This window comes from Acromyrmex echinatior, chromosome 14 (assembly GCF_024713525.1).
Source record: "Acromyrmex echinatior isolate Ae372 chromosome 14, ASM2471352v2, whole genome shotgun sequence".
Classification (NCBI taxonomy): Eukaryota; Metazoa; Arthropoda; class Insecta; order Hymenoptera; family Formicidae; genus Acromyrmex; species Acromyrmex echinatior.
In genome coordinates, this window is record NC_141865.1 from 11,102,927 (window position 1) to 11,124,110 (window position 21,184).

The 21,184-nt window shown below is 36.6% G+C and overlaps 1 protein-coding gene and 1 long non-coding RNA gene across 2 annotated transcripts in view; both read right to left on the reverse strand.

Moving 5' to 3' along the window:
• The window catches only part of ds (dachsous cadherin-related 1), a 377,057-nt gene that overhangs the window by 119,240 nt on the left and 236,633 nt on the right, over nucleotides 1–21,184 (reverse strand). The window lies entirely within an intron of this gene.
• On the reverse strand, nucleotides 1,464–20,871 carry LOC147907440 (uncharacterized). Its single transcript, XR_015547383.1, has 2 exons — nucleotides 6,998–20,871; nucleotides 1,464–6,103 (listed from the first exon to the last, which is right to left on the reverse strand). It is a non-coding gene; the product is annotated as an uncharacterized LOC147907440 (long non-coding RNA).

The following is a 21,184-nucleotide window of genomic DNA, read 5'->3' on the forward strand; positions in this document are numbered from 1 at the left end:
AGGCACGACTATGCGGGTTTAATTAATGCCCTTAAAGCATACGGGCGCAAATGCAATCTCTACAAGAATTTACAGCGTGTTTGCGGAATATCCCGCGGGTTTCTTTTTTTTTCTTTCCCTCCCTTTCGGCGAGAGAAAGAGCGAAAGAGCCCGAAGGGATAGAGCGCACTATGAGGCCTTAGCGTTATATTGGGCCCCGCTACGCGCGAGGCGGACTCCATCAGAGCGGCTTAGGTTAGTTTCGAAGTCTCATCTTACTCTCACGTGGGGCGGCGTAATGAACCAACATGACTTGCGGTTTGCCAGGCCCGTGTTCTTGCCTTATTGAAACCAGTGTCGCTCATTCGCTCAGTCCCCGACGTATCTCCCTCTCGTATCCTAGTTCTATCTTAGGTCTAGGTGGGTTCTTAGCAATTATTTTCAATGTTCTCTCGCGTAGGTGCAGGTGCAGTCAATTAGCTAATTATTTCCCTTTCTACACAGCACGATTTGATAGCATAGCAATTCCAATGTTCTGTCAATGTTTCTATAATATATATTCTATCGCTGCTTTTCAATGAGATTAATCTTCCTATCCTGTTTATGTGCGAAATATAAATTATTTGTTATTTCCTTAAATCTTATTTTTTCATAATTGAAAATAATAAATATAAATAAAATATAATAATATAATATAATAATAATATTTTATATCCGAATATTCGTTAAAAATATAACGAATGACTATACAGATATGACATTATTGCTCTTTATAAAATGAAAAGAATGATTTTGTTGAAGCATCTAAAATTTGGTTAGATACAGATTTAAAAATAATTTTGTTAAATTATCAAAATAATTATATAGGAAATTCAAACATGATGAATAATGTTGCAAAAAAATTTTGACATTTTAGCAGCTAGTTTGAATGTCCTAATTATTTTAGTCAATTAAATTATTTTCAGATTCATATATATAATAGCAAATTTTTACTTCAGCAAAACCGTTCTTTCTTGCATCTTTGAGCATCTTTGAGAGCATCACGTAACACTCATCAATGACTATTACATAACGCTTATTTGGATGCTACGATATCTCGCTGCGACTCCGCGCAACTTTCGCGGTGACTTGATCTTCTTCTTTATGCACGCGTTCGAGACAGACCTCGACACTCTAACGATCAGAAACGTGAAATACGCGCAACGTAAATTTCGATACAAGCCGCCTCGATGAATTTTCTTCGCATTTAAATCGCTTAAACCGATATGCTCCGATCGCGATGATGTATCGTGAGATGCAAGATACTGAGTTTAGAGGCCTGAGAACTTGAAAACATCCTGGCATTGCCATTTATATGATGCGAGAAAATTGCACGTCTTGCAGATTATTGAGTACCTAACGTGTATTCCCGATGTAAGATTATTCAATGATTCTCGAACATTTATGATCCGCAACAGCGCTTAATTGGATCGCATAGCCGGCTGTTTTGCGGCAATCTATACGGCTTGCGCTTTCCACACATTTTTGCGGCTAATCGCGCGAAAGACGCGTTTCTTCGCGACGCGGACAAAGACAATGCGCAAAGAAACAGGCAAAATTCCAGAACGAACACGCGCACGTCGTTCCACCGGTTCTGAATTCCAGGGTGTCCAAGTGTCCTTGAGCTCGTACGCGGTGGAACGTCGTCCGACGAGGGACTGTCATCGATTCCTTCGATGGTCGATCACGATCTCGACTTGGATTGATATCTTCCTCGATGTTCATCTCGTGAGGGTACCTATATTCTGATCGTAATACTTTTGTGTCCCATATGAATCGAATGCGGTATAAGTGACTGATAATAATATATCTTTTTTTAGCTGTTCCTCATATTTGTTTGTCATGATATCCATAATTAATTATAATATAATACTTTGTAATTAACGCTACGAGGCTTAATGATTGGAAGATAAGGTAGATGAGTTTTACATATTTGAGGGAACAAATGATTTTCCAAAGTACGTGAGACGTGCAGTCATAGATTGATCGATATAGTTTTAAAATTAGTTTATAATACTATTCATTACTTCTCATTTCGTATTGCTAGATATTTTGCAAAGTATAACACATATCAACAATCTTATTAAACATTGATGCAAACGCATTTCTATAAAAAGGTTATACAACTTTTATACTGTACAACTTTTACTCTTTTTGTTATTTTTTATAATTAATGCTATTATTATTAACCTTAAATAAATAGCTAAACCTATTGCTCTTTTGAACAAAAAAATATCTAGTTTTAAAAACCAGTGAATTCTTTATATCCTTTTTCTCTCTAAGATCGATAAATAGTGATAAAATATCTTTTTAAAAATCATATCCTAAAAATAGATACACAATAATTTATCATTGCCACGATTGTACGCAACGTGTATATTTTTTTCGATGCACCCACGCTAGCTCGAATGATACAGGTGCAAAGACCGATTCGACTCGCTCGTCATCAGTGCGGATGACTATTACGGCCATTAAGGACCGAATTTGAATTGGAAAGGCATTAAAGATATTTTATGGCCTCCCGTGGTGCGGGACCGTCCAAGTACAGACGTGTACGCGTGTTCATACGTATGCACATACACGCGATTGTGACCATGACTTTGCACTCAATTATCGATATAAATAATATTAACGCCCGTTTCGTCGCTTCGCCCAGCACGCAGCCAGACGATGTCGCGTTGTATTTCTGTCAGTTTCTCTCTCTCTCTCTCTCTCTCTCTCTCTCTCTCTCTCTCTCTCTCTCTCTCTCTCTCTATATATATATATATATATATATATATATATATATGTGTATGTATATATAAAGATCTGTTTCCGAAATCTATGATATACCAGACGGACATATTTGAGTACATCAGATCGTAATTCGTTGTCATCTAAAACAATAAAATTGATTAAAAATTTATAGATCTGTTTTTTTATTCCTGCATTAGACTACTCTAAAAATAGCTTTCTCGCTTTCGCCAAATATCAAATATATATCTTATTTCACTTTAAATTCCAAAAGTGTACACTCATCAACTAAAAGATTACAACATTTTTTTACGATATGTTTTAGAACTCAACCTTGCTCGTAGAGCGGTTGAGTATGTAAGTAGTTATACAGTGAGTACAAAAGATTTTTCGTACAGAGAAAATATAATGTTTATTTTCTACAAATAAGGCTTTTTTTAATAACAAATTTCCTTGTACAAATACTTTCTGCTCTCACTGTATCTATTTGCGTTTTTCATTGGCACAACTGATGCGTACTTAATGCACAATAAAGCTAATGTAATCTGAATGTAAAAGTAAGCTATCTCAATTAATAAAATATTCAATGTATATTTTATCAAATATTACGATAAAATATATTATCTATAAATGTATTATATATTAAATGTATATTATTGAGGATTATTATTATTATTATTATTATTATTATTATTATTATTATTATTTAAATGTATATTATTGAAGATTTCGCGGTTTAATTCGTTTCTATATTAAACATACATCTTTACGTCAATTTGTGACAACAGCTTTAAAGTACACTAAGTGTGCACTAGCTCTGCTAGTGAAAAAAAAACGCTGTATAAGTAAAAACCAATCACTCGGTAAGCAGGTTGCATTCTGAAATCTATCAAAGTATTATCTTATAGTTGATGAGTGCACACTAGTTCAGCCACAGAAAAACAGACAACTCATAAATCACGTTTATTCTATGTTAATAAATGTAAAATTACATCTCAATATACTCATATATGGAGTGCCAAATATATGTCGACAAAGGCTTAACGAAAACAATCATCTCCTGTATCGTTACTGAAATCTGTGCGTAATAATAATAATCTACGGTGTAATAATGCATAATTCATCCCTTAAGCCAAATTAATTCCACGCCTCGTTACACCTCGACATTTCGCTGCCTCGCGAGAGAGCGACGCGCGTATAAAGTGCGCGCGATGGTGCGGTACCGACTTGTCCCTATACGTCCACTCGTCCATTCGTTCTTCCTCCTCTTTTTCCCCACCGCGCTGTTTCTATTAGTGCGCGGTCCGGCGCTCGGAGGAGTCTGTATAAATTAATTAGTAGATATGTCCTGAGATACGCGGCCTCCCACCGTACGACGTGCCGCTATCTCGTTCTCCATCGAACGTCTGACCGCCGTGGGTAACGCATTACGATCCGTAGTATAACACAGTGCGTGTGCGTATTGCGTTATCGTGTATACGTGTGCGCTTGTACGCGCTGATGTACATACACGTGCACGTACATATAGGTACACGTGCGCGCGACACCGCGCGGCACGTCGTGTGCAGAGGTGTCGGCTGAAGAGAGAAACTCGCGAAGAGGTTACTGCGAGGAGGAGGGGGAGGGATACTAACGGATCACTGAACAGTACAACAAGGTCCACACAAGAGCTGACCGGAGCTGCGATCCTCCTCGAGGATTATCTCGCAATTTCAACCGAGCTTCGACGTAATCGCCTGATGCACGCGTTGCGAACATTACGCGTGCGATACGTCGCGGTTGAGCTCCAATGATCATATATGAACAACAGAGAATTAAATTAAACGAGATAATTAATTGCTTCGAGATACAGCGACACAGAGTCTTTAATGACAACATCAATATTTTTATTTTGAATTCTAGTAAATTAATTTATATCTATAAAAAATAAGTAAAATACAATTCGGTTTCTATAATGTAAAAAAACTCGTTGTTAATTAGATTTTTAATTTAGAACAACAAAACAATTGGCTCTGTTTTTAGAAGACTCCGCCTCCTCCTCTCTTGGATGTAACTAAAGAGAAGCAGAGGAGAACGTGGTCCCCCCCTAAATCTTAAAGAACAAAAATAATCAACTGCTTAAACAGTTGATATGCTTAATGAGTATTCGAGAAAAAAATAATTTTGAAAGAAAGAAATGAGAGATGAGAATAGAAAAATTTTCTGAGAATCTCTCCGCGACGGGATTTTATAAATTCAAGTTTTTTCAGTTCAAAAGATCAGTTTACAATTTTAAGAGAAAAATCAAGTAAATTAAATGTATGTGATTATGATTTTTCTGCCAGTGGATTAATTAAAATAATAATATAAAACAAAACAAGTCCAATAATTCATACCATTCGACTATCTTCAAGCCCAGATAAAAATCTCAATTTTATTAGCTACGTCCATGAAGACCCCTATTGCTAATGGGACAATTAAAATTTCACGTTGCCGGCGGAGGGTTAAGTAATGATGTGAAAGTTTCCCGGATGTGCGTAGGATTCGGTAAATATCACAACTTATGCAACGACAATATAATGATATCATTATTGTCATTAAGAGTTGCGAAATAGTCCATGATTAAAAATTTCACATTATTGATAAAAGGTTAAAACAATAGATCTATGAAAATAATTTATCTTTAATGTTCTTATTCTCTTGATTCAATACATGTATCTATACATTCGACACGCTCTTATTTATCACAGATTTATCAGATTACGTTTTAGATCTGTTAAGGCTACAAAGAAACGTAAGTAGTAAGACATCAACAGTAAACAAATCAACACTGCTTACATTATTGCCTTACGTCCTGTACTGTAACTAACTGATTCGCTTACTGCTTATATTTTACTTCTTTTTATGTGTGCCATGAGTTTAAAGGCTAATCTACAATGTGCTCTTTGCTTCCTGTTACTTGCTTTTACCGCTTTTTACCACTTGCCTTTTTGCCTCTTATCCTGTTTCTTCGTCGTCCGAGATAAAAGTTAACGAACTTCGGAAGAGACAAGAAACACGTGACAAGAAACACGATTGTCGATAAAACGATGACGAAAAGGAAAAAGGTAAGATATAAAAAAGAAGAAACAGAAAGCAAATGTAGATGAGCCTTCACAGATTTCACAGTCTGTAGTTCGAGTCATGCTCACAACGCTCTTTAAGTAATTTCATCTTTGTAGTTTATCAAATGTTAAACAAGAATAAATGGGCGTTGTGAGTGTAAATCAGTTCATAATTACAGATCTTGGCTTGATATAAAATAAATAATACTTCGTCACTTACCAACCGATGCGTAACGGCGGAAATCGGATTTGCTTCCAGCTACGTCGATCTGTGTAAAACATAACAGAATTATAGCAGCGCACAAAACAATCAATGTGAAATTGTCGTAAATTGAAAATCCTCTAATCAAAGCTTGGCCATCAGAGAGCCTCTTTTGATCCAATCATTTTTTTTGTAATTTGCGTTAGTGAACACACATTTTTTTTCTTCCACTGCACAGTGAGAAAAAAAGTTGCTATTTCAAAAAAATATTAGTTGATTCTAAACTAAATTACAAGATTTTGTTAATCTAAATATATAAATACTTGAAATAAATAATGATTACTATGAATACATTTAGTTCAAGTTACCTTTTAATTTTTTTTCTCAGTTCACATACAGAAAAATATCATTCTATTGCTAAGAAAAGTGATTACTCAATTTATTTTCTTCCTTTTAAGCAACGATTATCTTTAATAAAGAATGTTTTCTGGATAATAATTTTTTTTTCATAATAATCTTAAAATATATTTATTAAAAACTTATTATTATAAAAACAAGAATTTATTTTCTTTCGAAAAATATTATAAAATTGATAGAAGAAACAACTGTATATAATAAACAAATCGAATTTGTTTTAATTTAATAATCTTGATTAAAGTTTTGAATTTACTAGGATTCAGAATATATTTTGAATACATTTGATGCTTGCGAACTTATTATGAATTTGAAGATATTCGAACATTTGAAATATTTGAGGCAAATAATTATTACATATGTATAGTAAGTATCTTTCTATGTATACAACGAGATAGCACATATTTATATATTTTCATTCACAGAATTTTGCTAGAAAATGACGATATTCTCTTATGGCTTTGATTAGAGGATTCATCGTAAGCGATCGATTTTGGCGACAAAACGTCATAAAACGACAAAAAACTTACTCTGAACTCTTACTTACTCTGAAATTGTTCTGCCATGTTTGACGCCTCCCCGACTTGTTCATCTGAGAGACGAGTTTTTTCATCTTCGACATCCCCATGTCATTCAAAGCACTCACTCGCGAGAGAGAACAATCGCGATGCTGAATTCGATGTTATTAGGACACAACGCGAGATTAATTCGTGGAATTTACTAATAAAATCGCTCCGCGACTCGGAGCTGATCCGTTCCGTGCGACGCAACGCCGTAGAGAGACAGTGTTGCCAACCTCATCCCGATACTGCGCGAGCGAAATAAAAATTTAATGTCGTATTCGCGCGCTAGAGTTTAAATAAGAAACCTTGCAAAATAAATGTAAAATCAATAAATATTTGATAAACTACGTCTTTCTTTTACTTAAATTTTTTCTTAAATGCGATTGTAATTGACAGAAAAATAATTCTTGTTGTCTCTACCGAATGATCGATGTCGTTTTTACGTTGATGTAGAAAAATCTCATTATATTTAAAGACTTTTACTATTGAAAAGGATCCTAAACGTATACAAATTTTCAAATTGTAATAAATTATAATAAATTGTATATGCAACAATAACCAGCGCATTCTCAGAGGCTTTTTATTCAAATTAATTTATATCATTAGAGTCTACACAACTTTAAGGTACGTTCAGCAAAGGAAACAGTTTTGAAACAGTTGTAAAGTTCTTCAATATGACTGATTTATATGATGAGAAGTCGAAAGCAAGAATCAACGTCATCGTAAAGAATTTTACACAGTTGCAAAGCTACTTTCTGCTAAACGCAGTCATTTACTTTAAACAAATAAAACATGTGAGATGTACTTTCTCGATGAACTACAAAATGTCTTATAGTAATGCTGTACAAATCATGTCTTGTCACTATCGTGTCTCGAAAGAGAATACGTAGAAAGCGGCATATGTCGGCCGCGCAAATGTAAACAATAGGTCTGTTTTTAATTTTTGCACGAGAAGTGCGTTCCACTTAACATTCCATTTAACGTTCGCAACGATCGCGAGTGTCCTTGTTGTTTATCAAACAAGGATGAAATGATACGAGCGTTGCGAACGTTAAATGGAATGCCTAAAACTCTCGTTTTCGTCGAATATCAAGCAAATATTATATTCAGCAGATAATTCAGTTTAAGAAAGTTTTCCATATCTTTGTAATATAATATAAGGAATTAATCAAATGTTGAAAATAATTTGTAATTAATAACATAAGCATCTTTTAATTTTTTCAAATTTTTTAATCGTATAGCTTTCTTTAAATAATGTTCTAAAATAGTTTAAATTTTATAAGGAGGATTTTAAGTAATTTAATTGTAAATAAAATATATAATAATTTTATATAGAAGAGTTATATGGATATAAAAGAATAAAGTTTAAAGAATATTTGGCATTAAAAAAATAAGTTTGACTACATCATTTTTATGTAAGAGTATGAGATGTTGATGAAATTATTCAATTTTCTTTAAATGTGACGTCACACTAGTGAAACGTTTCTAGAATTATTAATATTTAAATTAAACTTAAACAATTACTATAAATAATTTTCTTTTTCAATGTTTTCCATGTAAATACATTCAATATTTATATATTATAAAGAAAATATTTTTTAATAACAAATTATAGTTTTACTGCTTAAATTTTATTCATTATTTATTTTTAGAAGATCGAATGGAAATCCTTTGTGCTCGTGTCACGAAAAGAAAAATCTTGTGACTCTCCTTCACTTTTTTAAACTGAAGAACCTCTTTAAGTTCCAAAAGTACACTAGTCCAATCACAGAAAACAAATCTTTCAAATACTACTCAAATTATTAACTATTATATTATGTGTATATTGTGCAATATACTGTAAGAACTTTCACATACGGTAATATAGCTTCAGTAGTGGCTGTTGTAAATTACAGGCCTGCTAATTAATTCCGAGAGGAATCGTAAATATCATATCTCACGTAGTTCTCAAGAGTTTTGTCGAGACAGACCGCAATTTATCTTATTTAATACAACTCGTAGAATTGTCATTTGCATTTTACCTCTGCGTATACAGAATCGAATTCCATAGATTTTAAGAAGATCATAAGGCCGTGTCGGCATGTGTGAATTATAGTTAGAGTAATAGAACTGTATTTTACAGGAATTTCCATGAAGCTACATTTCCTCGTTGAAAACTAATGAGATTATAGTGAAATATAAATCTTAGACATAGAATTTATTTCGTTTTGTATGTGTGATTAAACGTGATTTTATAGTCATATTGTTCAGTATATAAATATGTCACTCGACAATAAATAAATAATATACTACGATATCAACAAGCATATATCAGTTATACTGACTTTATAATTTATATAAGCATCGTTCTCTCTCATACGACATTTATTATGCAATGAATAATAATTACTCCTTTTTTAGATGATGAAATTACAACACAATTATTATGTTGTGTAGAATAATAGCGAGCTCGACGCTCATAGATGATAAATTATTGGGAAGCATGAAACAATTGAATTTACTTCGAATCTTGATAACGTATGGATGGCTTATCGTCGGATACTAAGATTACGTCATTGCCGTAACTTGGTTAACGGCTGGCTAGCACCTTCGTGCACCAACGTGTGAGGTCTATTAACGGGCCATTCAATCGTAAAACCTCGACTACATAAAGGCCCTCGTTGTGTCGGCTTGTTTGCAGACGTCTTTCTTCCATCAAATCGATTTTCCGGCACCGCGCCGCATCCAAATACACGAAGAAGGATTCCATCGTGATTGTTCCAATCAGTAGAGAAAAAAATGTATGACCATACCGTTGTGTCATATTGAATGTTTGCGTTAAACGTGTACCCTTTAATGACAGGTTTAAACCCGGAACTGACAGTGAGTCTATTAGAACTACTCAATTATATGCTTTATATTACATCTGCAAACTTGAGTTATTGTTATTAAGACAAATTTAGTAGATATTTAGTTTTTTTTATACGAGTTATATAATTGGGTTCTTTGAAATTAAACCTCCATCAGTAATGTGAAATTATCACTCTTCGTTCACAACTTGAACTTCGCATCGAACTTCAATGCAGAATTTTATATTGTTCCGAATAATAAAAAATCTAAAAAAATTCTTATGAAAGCCTACTTTTGAAACATTGAGTTTATATTACCATAAAAGTTGATTTGTATTTTATTTATATTTTTTACAGATTTATCTATCGGAATTCACAATAAAAAAATTAACTGTGCCTTTAAAGTCCAACATTGCCAGCGACAATTAGTATAATTAATAAATTTCACAGATTCAGCGTCAGTAAATGCAATTATACATGTATTATAAATTTTGATGTTAACTTTGAAGAGTTAAATGTAAACTATTATTATTATTTCTAGATTTAACGAATCTTTTGATTAGCACATGTGCTTTATACTACTCTACAATAATTATATTATATCTACAACGTAAGAATTTTTTCTTGCATGACGATGATCCAGTTGGCCAAAAACAATCGCGCATGGATCAGCCTCCAGTACTTCCGGCACATGTTGCCGCCTGGAAGTGCAAAGCCGAGCAGAAGGAAGTGATGAGCCGAAAAGTTCGCTTGCGGGGAAGCGAGGGGCTGAATGCTGAACTGAAGAGCGGGTTGAAGAAGAGAAAGGTGGTCCAGGGCGGTCGAAACATTCTCGGCTCAGAGCGTGCATTAAATATGATATATGCTTATTGAATTTGTAAGTAAAACGACCGACGGTAGGACTGTGCAGCGCCTCGTGGTAATCGGGGATGCGCGTACCGGGAAGGTGAACGAGCTTGAAGAGGAGAAAGGAAGGAGGAGAAGCGGGTGACATGTACCGTCTTTCTCTCACTTGGTCTTTCCTGCTACCTTCGTCCTTCCTTTCTCTTAATGTTTCTTTCTTCCTTCCCTACAATCTGCTAATTTCTCTCGCTCTATCTTTCACTCCCGCTACTTCTCTCACGATTTCCAACCGCTCTCATCTCTCTCGTTCTCTTGGCTTGGTAGCAGCGGTGGTAAAGCGTGCATAATTAGGAGGAATTCAACAGGGATTAATCCTCGTACGGATCCCATACAGTCATCCCGCTTCTGCCCCTCTTTGTCGAGCAACTAATTTATTTAATCATTCCACTGAGCGGCAAGCGGCGCCTTTGCTCGTCTGCGGTCCCTAAGTTGTTTAATCGTCCAAAGAGTCTGTTTCTCTTCTACCCGCATCACCGCGTCTTGCTCGCCGCTACCACTTCTCTTCATTGCGAATCTCGCACGACGTCTCCGTTTCCTCGCGCCCGTCCTCGAAGTCGTCGTTGTCGTCGTCGTCATTTAAATCTTCGAGGACTGAAGACCGGCAACGGCTTATTCACGCAATTATCGCGACTAATTTTTCATTATATCCATCATTTCGTATAAGATTTAAACGTGTTCCTTTATGTGTAGCCGAATAAAATGAGAAAAAAAAATCGATTTCGATATCTAAGAACATCTATCCCTAAGCACTTAATTAATTATAAATGTGAGAATAAAAAAATGTACTCTCTGAAACTTTTAAAATGAATCTCACTCTTTTTCAAGATTGACTCAATTTTCACTCTTTACAATGAAATTCCACTTCAAAATATATATAATCTTTAAAGCAAGTAAAAAAAAATCTTCTGCAATTTCTTAATTTGAATTAAAACGGCCGATTTCTTCGACCTTTACTGTTGTGAATTCAATCGTGCGATAATTTCATACGGCAAGATACCATGCGGATCAATTCGGTACCAGCAAGAAGAGTCAATGAGAGCGAAAGACAGAGAGTGGACACCGAGAAAAAGATGAAGAAGGAGCGCGAGGGGAAAAAAGGTGGACTAAGCTCGTGGACTTGAGGCCAATAATCGGGGCGAGCGTGCCAAGGCGGGTGTCTGCTTCAACAGTGTTTTGCCTGGTCGCGCGTACATCGAAATGGAATCTGGTCTGTGGAACAAAACCACGCATCCTTGTTGACAAATTGAGTCTCGAAGAACGGAATACGCGCGCGTACGTCACTGCCTCCGTGCTGCTGTCCTGCGATCCGTATATCACCATTTCTTCTCCACTATCGAATTGCCTAATGTAGTTATAAGGTCAAGCGCGAATTGATGAGTCGAGATGATACCTTTTTTTGTCGTTGATTAATAACTGAATTACTTTAAGCAAGAACTGACACGCGAATATCATTGCTCTTGCCTAATTACGTATATAACGATGATACGAGTGACAATAAGCGAATAAGATCAATGATCGAAAAATAACCGATAAATAATCGAAGTCCGGGTATCCTCTTACCCGAAAGGTATCCATCGCCTTCATTCCGGGGGACTTTCACTCTACCTATTCCTTTTCTTCTCACGATATTCTTCTCTCCGTCGGAGGATTAATCAAAACGCATCTCACGGTAATTTAGAATCCATCACTCCGAACGGGTCATCGATCCTACATGGCGAACGTCCTCTCAATAGCGCGGGTGGAGAACAACGAACAAAAGTGAGAGGAACGAGAGAGAGACAGCTCAAGTATCTGCACGAAAAGATAAAGAAGAGGAAGAGAAAGCAGAGAGAGAGAGAGAGAGAGAGAAAGAGAGAGAGAGAGAGAGAGAGAGAGAGAGAGAGAGAAAGAGAGAGGAACAGAAGAATCATTCGCTCAAATCGAACGCGTATAATTTTAAGCGCGGTTCTTTCGACTCGAAAGTTAATCGGCCTGGTATTCGCCTGCCTGAATTATCGTTGACCTCCAACACGGTCTTACAAGGTACTCTCTTCTTGACTACGGGATTTCTCCAGGCGCTCCTATCCTTGGGTACCTCCCTCCGACACCGGGATGAGGACCTGGCGCGCGTTCCGACAATGTTGCACCGCATAAATTGATACCCGCGGCCCCGGAGTTCCTGTGTTGCCGTCGAGCATCGACATGGGGCCGTCGCAACGAACGAATGCACGAGACCAACACGCATCGCACACTTATGCTTCTTCTTCTCTTCTCCTTCTCTTTCCTCCCTCTCGCCGCGAGAACCCGTCGAATTCGAGGATTGTCCGGTGAACTCTGGGACCCTTACATATTTTTCTGCACTCACGCATAATGCGTTGTTTTCGAGCTCATACTCGCCGTTCCTACATTTCTTAATCATATGTACGACATCAAACAATAATTTAGAAAGATAATTTATTATGCAAAACATCTTTGCTTCTTACTGCTATAAATATATATTTTATTATAGAATATTCTGTAGTAAAATATATGTTTCATATTTTTATGAAAAAATGTTTCGAAAAACGATTTATTATTCTGCATTAATTTTCAATATTATTTTTTTATAATAAAATTTCATTATTTTTAAACCGCTTCCCGAAATATTTCTAATTTTTAATTTATGCAACATATTAGATAAGAAGCCTCAAAATCAAAGTCGTGCCAGGGGCTTCCGCTTCAAGGCTTCATATTTCGTGAGTCGGGCAATCAAGGTAACCATCTATCACTGTGCCGATCCTATCATCAAAAGCACAATATAAAACTTTGAGCTTTCGGCGAACACGATCACTGCGCGACTGCAGGGGCTACGGAAAAAAGGAGGCGATCAAGTATACGTACATTACAATGAGATTCAGATCTCAAGGCTAGCGCGTCGTGGTCCAAGATCCGGGTAAGAATTGAAACTGCACCGAGTGAAATCGCGCGATCATGAAACGGGGGCGGCGCGGTTTAATCCAAGTTCCAATCAACGAGCGAAATCGTATTGCGAATTGTAGACCGTGCCAGATCTCAGAAGTGTATCGGTATGCGCTTTCTGTACGTGGTTTCCGCGGTACAGTCGATTTGCATAAACGGTGTCGCCGTTTGCGACGCGATGTGCTGCTAATCCCATGCCGTTAATCGATTTTACTGAGCGAAAGCGTGCCTTCGCGCTACGTCTAATTAAGGTAATTAAGGTTACGTTTACGGTTCTCGAAAAGAGTAAGCTACCGTCGAGCCGGAGAGAAGAAAAAAAATGTGGAAGAGCAAAGCCGGGAACGAGCAAGAAGATGGCTTTAAATGAAGAGAGGGCGTTGAGAGAGAAGATGGAGAGAACGACGAAAAATGAGGAAGAGAAAGAGAAGTAATAAAGGAGAACGATGAACCAGTATCTGCAAAAAAGATGTTCCTTATGAGTTAAATGGTAGACAATACCGTTTAATTGCACAAAATACAGCGGAAATATTTACTCTCTAAAACTTTTAAAATGAATTACTCTGAAGAGTGAAATCTCATTCTTAAAGATTGAAAATTGAATCAATTTTGTTCAAGACTACCTGATTTAATTTTCTCTTTAGAGTAAAATTCCATTCTAAAGAGTTTAAAGAATCAACAATAAAGGGAATGATACAAAAATCTACTGAATACTAGATATAGTATTGTAAATAACAGCGCATAAAATAAACTAGAAATGTTCCTAATGCTATTATCCAGAGCAAAGAACAATACAAAGCATCTTTTTGGATAATATCCAATAGAAAGTTTGCGAGAATAATTGCGAGAATGAAAGAAATAAATTTATCAATTCAAATGAACTGGGCAACATTCTTCAGCCTTCTGAAGAGATGATATAAAAATCTAAACTCCTATATTTTATTTTATTTAAAAATAATAATTATAAAAAAACTTTAGATCTAAGCAATTTTCATATAATAAACAATATTTTTTTAAACCCAAATATAAAAAACGATGAGAAAATCTGCAATATTGAAATTACAAAATTTATTTTGGATAGAGATATTATTTCACGCTATTATTATGAATGATTAATGTCATTTTTAATGTTATCTTTAACATTGAAATACGATTAAAGAAACGGTTGTATCTATCGATCGAGATACGCGCGATGTAATTATTTCTTTACGCTCATACGATGCTGCTCTTCGTGGTACATTGATAGTCATTGATGTCAGTTCATTGAAGAAACTTCGAGCGGCGAGCTTTGCTCGGCTCGACGCGCAAGTGCAAACAGGACCGTTTTGTTAGTTCAGCCGAGATAGTGCTTTTCTTGCCTTCTCTACCGACTCCATTGTCCGCGGGACGTGGCTACAGTGTTTGTGTTTACGTTAATTTGCCGAGAATAATTCATCGGGGATACTCGGCCGTTCTGTTCGTTGTTGTTCTCTCTTTCAGGTTCTTCGTCTGGTCGTTTCTTCCCTTTTCTTCCTGAACGATCCGTGATACTTGTATATTAGCTCTATAAACGATCTTTTCAGCATCACACTTCTGCTTTAATAGAAGAGGCCGCGTTATATAAGCAATCCTGACGATATTCGAAACGCCGATCACTCATCATCGATTTCATAATGCGATGATTATCCGGAAACATAGATATATTCACCTAATCCTCGATAAACAACGATATCCCTAATCGGATTGGCTCTCTTTCGTCTCGTTTTCACCCGATTCATCCCGTCAAAACAGACACTACCTGTCGTGATCATCTTCCGATCAACACTCGTTCCGGACATCTTAATCCCCGTTTTTACCTTCGGCCGGTTTTTAAATCCGATCCGTGTTACGTAATACAACGAAAACGGAGCTAAGTGACTAACGGAAATGATAAAATCTCATGGCATGTTTCATCGTTTAGGCATCTTCGAAACTGTAGCGCAAAAATGAGAATTAAATGCACACGTATTATATGCAAGAGAAATCATTACACAGCAACAAAATAGGGAATAATTTTTATTCAATTTCGTCACTTTGAGATTAGATCGTCACGCGCTCGCGATGTAATAACACTTGGATGAAGGATCGCATTATATAGGAAATCGCAAATTGTTGGATGTAATTTAAGAAGGGACACAAGGCGTAACGAGAGGAGCATCGTAAAAAGCTCGCCGCTTTGAAGATCGCCTGGAACAGCCAATGCAAACCGAGACTATCGTGGACGATCCACATCGACCTCTACGAGGCACGAGTCATCTCGATTCCGGAGCTGGTCTCGCTGGTTTTACCTTTCCCTTTCTCCTTCGTCCAATCTTTCCTCCGCGCGTCCGTTTCGCTTCCTTCCCGTATTCATCTTCTCGTATTTCGAGATGGAAAGAAAGGAGCGGCGCGCGCTCTTCTCGCGACTATCGTTAGGATCGCAGCCACGGAGGATTCTCCGAAATAATACAAAAATCTTCCCTGGTCGGTCCTACGTGCGCACGTTTCTTTTCGGTGCTTCATCGTCACCGCGTGTGTAACGTACGTGCGTTTACAGGATGTAGATAGAATACATCTGTATACGTCTTTTCACGGACTGGAGGATTCATCCTCTCTTCCTGGTCACCTTCTCTCCTGATATATAGCGCGCACAAAAGATGTAGTCAGATCACGGTTTTCTTCATGACGTTGCTGCTACATGAGCGCGAACACATTCTTTCCTATGATAAATCCTCGCGGAATGTGAAACCGCAGAATAGCCACGTCCTTCCCCCATGTTACCTATCTCTGTTGTCTCTTCCGCGTCTCTTCGTGTGTCTCTGAGATTTCGTTTAGATTTCGTTTCCTTTCTAACAGACCGTCGTAAGAAATCGTGCGGGATTGTATCGCTTTCCGTTAGGACACCGCTTGGAATTCCGCTAGAGAATTATGCTGTCTGTACGTCAAAATATCTCAAAAGTTTGGGATGTATTTAAGAAAATGAGATTTAAGATAAGAACATAAAATTTCTTTTCTTGCTAAATCGATTGACTTGTCGTTGGCAACTGAAATCTTTAAAGCATCGATATTTTGATTGTGAATTTTGATGGATAAATTTAAATCTGTTAAAGATTTCTATCAAAGATTTAATAATTATTTTTTTACGATGGAGATAGAAATGGGACGAAGTTCCAGAGCGGTCGCCTCATGTCGTCGTGTTCTCTTTTCACGTTTTGGATTTCCGTAGGAAACTTTTGTTCTGCCCTGCATGCGTATGCTCAGCACGACTCCGTTTGCGTTCGCTAATTAGAAAGTACGTCCGTTTCGTCGTTGCATCCCAACGAATTCGGTATGTGCGCGAGAATGGTTCTACCTTACGTAAATTCGCGTAATTAACATATAGGGTGCACGACCGCACGCTGTGATCAGCAGAATCGATATCGCGGTTCGTTTCGATGGGACATTTCTCTCATTTTTGTCCTCCTTCCGGCCACGAATTAACAGAACAGCTAGGTTAATTACGAGCGAAAGCGGTACGCGAAATTGCATCGCGACAGATTGAGATGGCCTTTCACTGCAGTTGCGATACATGCGACCGTGTTTTTGTTTAAGAAATATTCATTTCAACTTTCCAAAATTTAAAAAAAAAACGAAATTAAAATTCTCTTATTTATTCACGGAAAAGATGGTTTTGCTGAAATATCTGAAATTTAGCTAAATACAGAAATCTGAAAATAATTGTATTGCATCGTCAAAATAATTACATAGGAATCTCAATATTGCAATAAGTTTGAACATTGCTCATCATTGCGGTGAATGTATCTAGCTGTATCTAGCAAAATTTCTATATAATTCAGCAAAATCGTTCTTCGCATGTAAATGCTATTTTGCGAAGACAATTACAAATGATTAACTTAAGATTTCAAAAAATTATATTCGTTCATATTAATTAAGACTTGCATGTTTCCAATGAGGCAAGCTTCAATAAAAAGAGCGGCGCCATACTTTACAACCGTCGTCCGTATAAACGCAATACACTTTATGACTGCTGATTGCTATACCTCGAGTGCAACGATCAGCATCGGCCAATTGGCAGTCCACAAGCACTCGCGAGGTAACTGCGACTGCATGAAAAAACACTCAGATATTTCGATACTTGTCATCAGAATATACCTGTGGAATTATGATTAACGTCGGGAGTACACACTTGAAATAAAGAGACAAGAATCAACTTCAGAAAATGAATATAAAATTATATAACGTTGTAAAAACTTACGCTCGCATTTGTCCGAGGCACTAATGAATCCGTGAACACATTTCATTACGACAGGGCATTTATGCAACAGACTTAATTTAATGTTGGGGACCGTGATATCTCGCGTCGACAGATTCGAATGAAAATTAATTGTACGGCCGTTATTTCGATGGGATTTATTACATGGGCTTTTATGGTACGACCCAATTTATCAGAAAATCTCTAATCGCAGCGCACCGATTATTCGATGTATACCATATAAAGCGATTAAACCTGTTTGCGACCTCCTTATCCGCATTTGGCAGCGGTTCTATTCTCTTTCTAAAGACACCAACTTTTTCTTCAAACATTGTGCAAATTTTTAAACGTGAATTAAATTTCTGAAATACTCAAGTATTTAGAAAATCCTTTTCGTGCAATATTTTTCCTTTTTATAAATCACAGAAATATAATTTTGCTGTCGTAACTATAAAACGACATCTACCATATTGCTTTACAAGGTGCGTCCCAAAATTTTCCGAACTTTTGAAATAAAACAACAACGATTTACTTTTTTTTTCAAATTCAAATTGTTTATTCAAAGTAGTCCCCGTCGGACTCAATACAACGTTTGGCACGATCTAAAAGCATTTCAAATGAGTGTTTTATGTCGTTCAAAGGCACGTCCTTCAGAATAGTGGTACAAGCCCTTTGGATGTCTTCTACGTCCACATACCGCTTTCCTTTCATGGACAAATGCATTTTGCCGAATAGGTAGAAGTCACAAGGTGCCATATCAGGCGAATACGGGGAATGGTTGATTGTTAAAATGTGATTTTTAGTCAAAAAATCAGTGACAAGTGTCGAACGGTGAGATGGCGCATTATCGTGTAACAAGCGCCAACTTCCTCCTTCGCGATATTCTGGCCGAATACGACGAATGCGGTGCACCAAACGCTTCAAAACGCTTACATAGAATACAGCATTAACTGTTTGGCCTGCTGGAACGAATTCTTTGTGCACAATACCCTTGGAATCATAAAAACTTCGATGGAATTTTCGTTCATTGTCGATTTTGGGCGACCTGTATGTGCGTCGTCATTTATGTCCTCACGACCGTTCTTGAATCGCGTATACCACTCATAAACACTGGCACGGGCTACACAATTATCATACCATAAACTTGTTTCATCAAATTATGGGTTTCGGTAAATGTTTTACCAAGTTTAAAACAAAACTTAATATTGGCTCTTTGTTCGAAGTTCATTCTCGTACCGATGTATACAACATACTGACACTTGAGACGCCATAACTTCGTTTCCACTGAACCAAATGTCATGAAATTTTTACTGGAAGTCAGCTAGGGATGTACCTTTCAAACGCGCAATCGAACACACGGATGGCGCCACCCGACCTATCCCTATTGAAAAAGTTCGGAAAATTTTGGGACGCACCTATATATAATAAACATAAAAAAGTTAAAATCAATAATAAAAATATATCCGTCGAAGCAAATCATTTTTCTCACGTGAAAATTGATATTAATATCTAATAACAAAAACATATTTATATAAAATCGAAAATTAAATGAATCAAACTTTGAATATTCAATCAATTAATAAAATCTTAGTTCTCAATTAATATCCAACAAATAAATTTTAATAGAAACTTCACTTGAAACCTGTGCTCAACAGTGTACATAAAGATTTGCTAATTGCGACTAATGAGGATATTCGATTCGAATCTCATTCAGTCAGACTTCGTATTTCAAAAGCATCCACATAACTGATTTTCCCATTTGCAAGCTCATCCAATGTGTCGAATAGACGCTTTATTTCATCATAACGGCATGCAATTAAATTCGGATAACGAACGTAGCGTTACGTGCGAGGTCAACCGCGCACATAAATCCATTTCACCGGAAACGCCCTCCCGCTCGTCCACCTAACGACCTAAGGAGCCCTCGAACGAACTCGCGCGAATTTGCCTCTCCTCGATCTTTTGCCATCGAGACACGCAACAGGCATCGCGGAGAAAGGAACGTACTACTCGAGGAAGTCGATCGAGAGAACTCGATCCCCGTCGTTTCAGCGGTATCGTTCCATAACCCGGCACCGTAGGCGGTATACGCATTCACTCACGCATGCACGCACGCACGCATGCACGCACGCACGTTCGCATGCACGCGCGTACGAATGAACGCGAGGCGACGCGGTATATTGCACCTGTTCGCACATGCAAACAATTCAGGCACGCTTTCGCAGGTGCGTCTAGCAATAAGAAATTCAGCCCTGTGTTCTTGCGTGTGACTTACTACCCCCCCCCCCCGATAAAATAGAAATAAATCTATCGGCGCCACATGTGAGAATGTCACTATAAAAAGGTTCCTTCCTTGGTATACTTACGAAGTAAGACGATTTCTCTAGAACGCTGATATCCACTCAACAAAAGTTCATTAGTAGTAAATGGACAGCTAATTGTGAAAACGGAAAACTCGACATTAACCAAAGGCGAAAAGAAAACGTCGACACACTAATTATGACTTTTCTTAATTATTAAAGCCTAAATTACTAAAGCCTAGATTACCAACTTTTATAGAAATGATTCTTGAAGAAGATTTATTATAATTCATTAGTTCATTCTTTGCTTCCAAATATGACACCATTTCAGTATAATGCACTGAAAAAAATGTACTAATGGCGAATTCGATTGGAAAACTAGTGCCCACTGGTGCATATTAAAACCAGATTGTACTGATTTAATTTGAGTATAAATGCAAATATTTCGAATTATAAAATACATATTTTACCTAATAGTACAATAAAATATATTGAGTATTTTAGGATTTAATTGATTTCTATGTTTATGTATTAGGTGTTGGAATTAATTCGTAGCGTTTTTTAATGAAAGAATGTTATTTATTTCACATGAGCATTAAAAAATACATTAATGAAAGTACTTCCCATCACTTGTAAAACGCTACGAATTAATTCCAACACCTAATATAAACATATCTTTACGTTTTATTTTGTGTACGACGGCTATAATGTGCATCAGTGCGTTCAATCCAATTAAGTTCGCTATAAATTTTGATATATATTTCTTTGAATAGTACGAAGTAACTGTTTACTTACAATGAATAAATATTTACTCAATAAAAATGATAATTACATCAAATAATTATATATTCACATTTAGTAAGTATTTACTTAGAACTATTCAAACAAATATATATTAAAACTTAGAAATTTTTTTAGTGTTGCTTTTCTGTTCTGTAAAGATTAACGAATAACTGC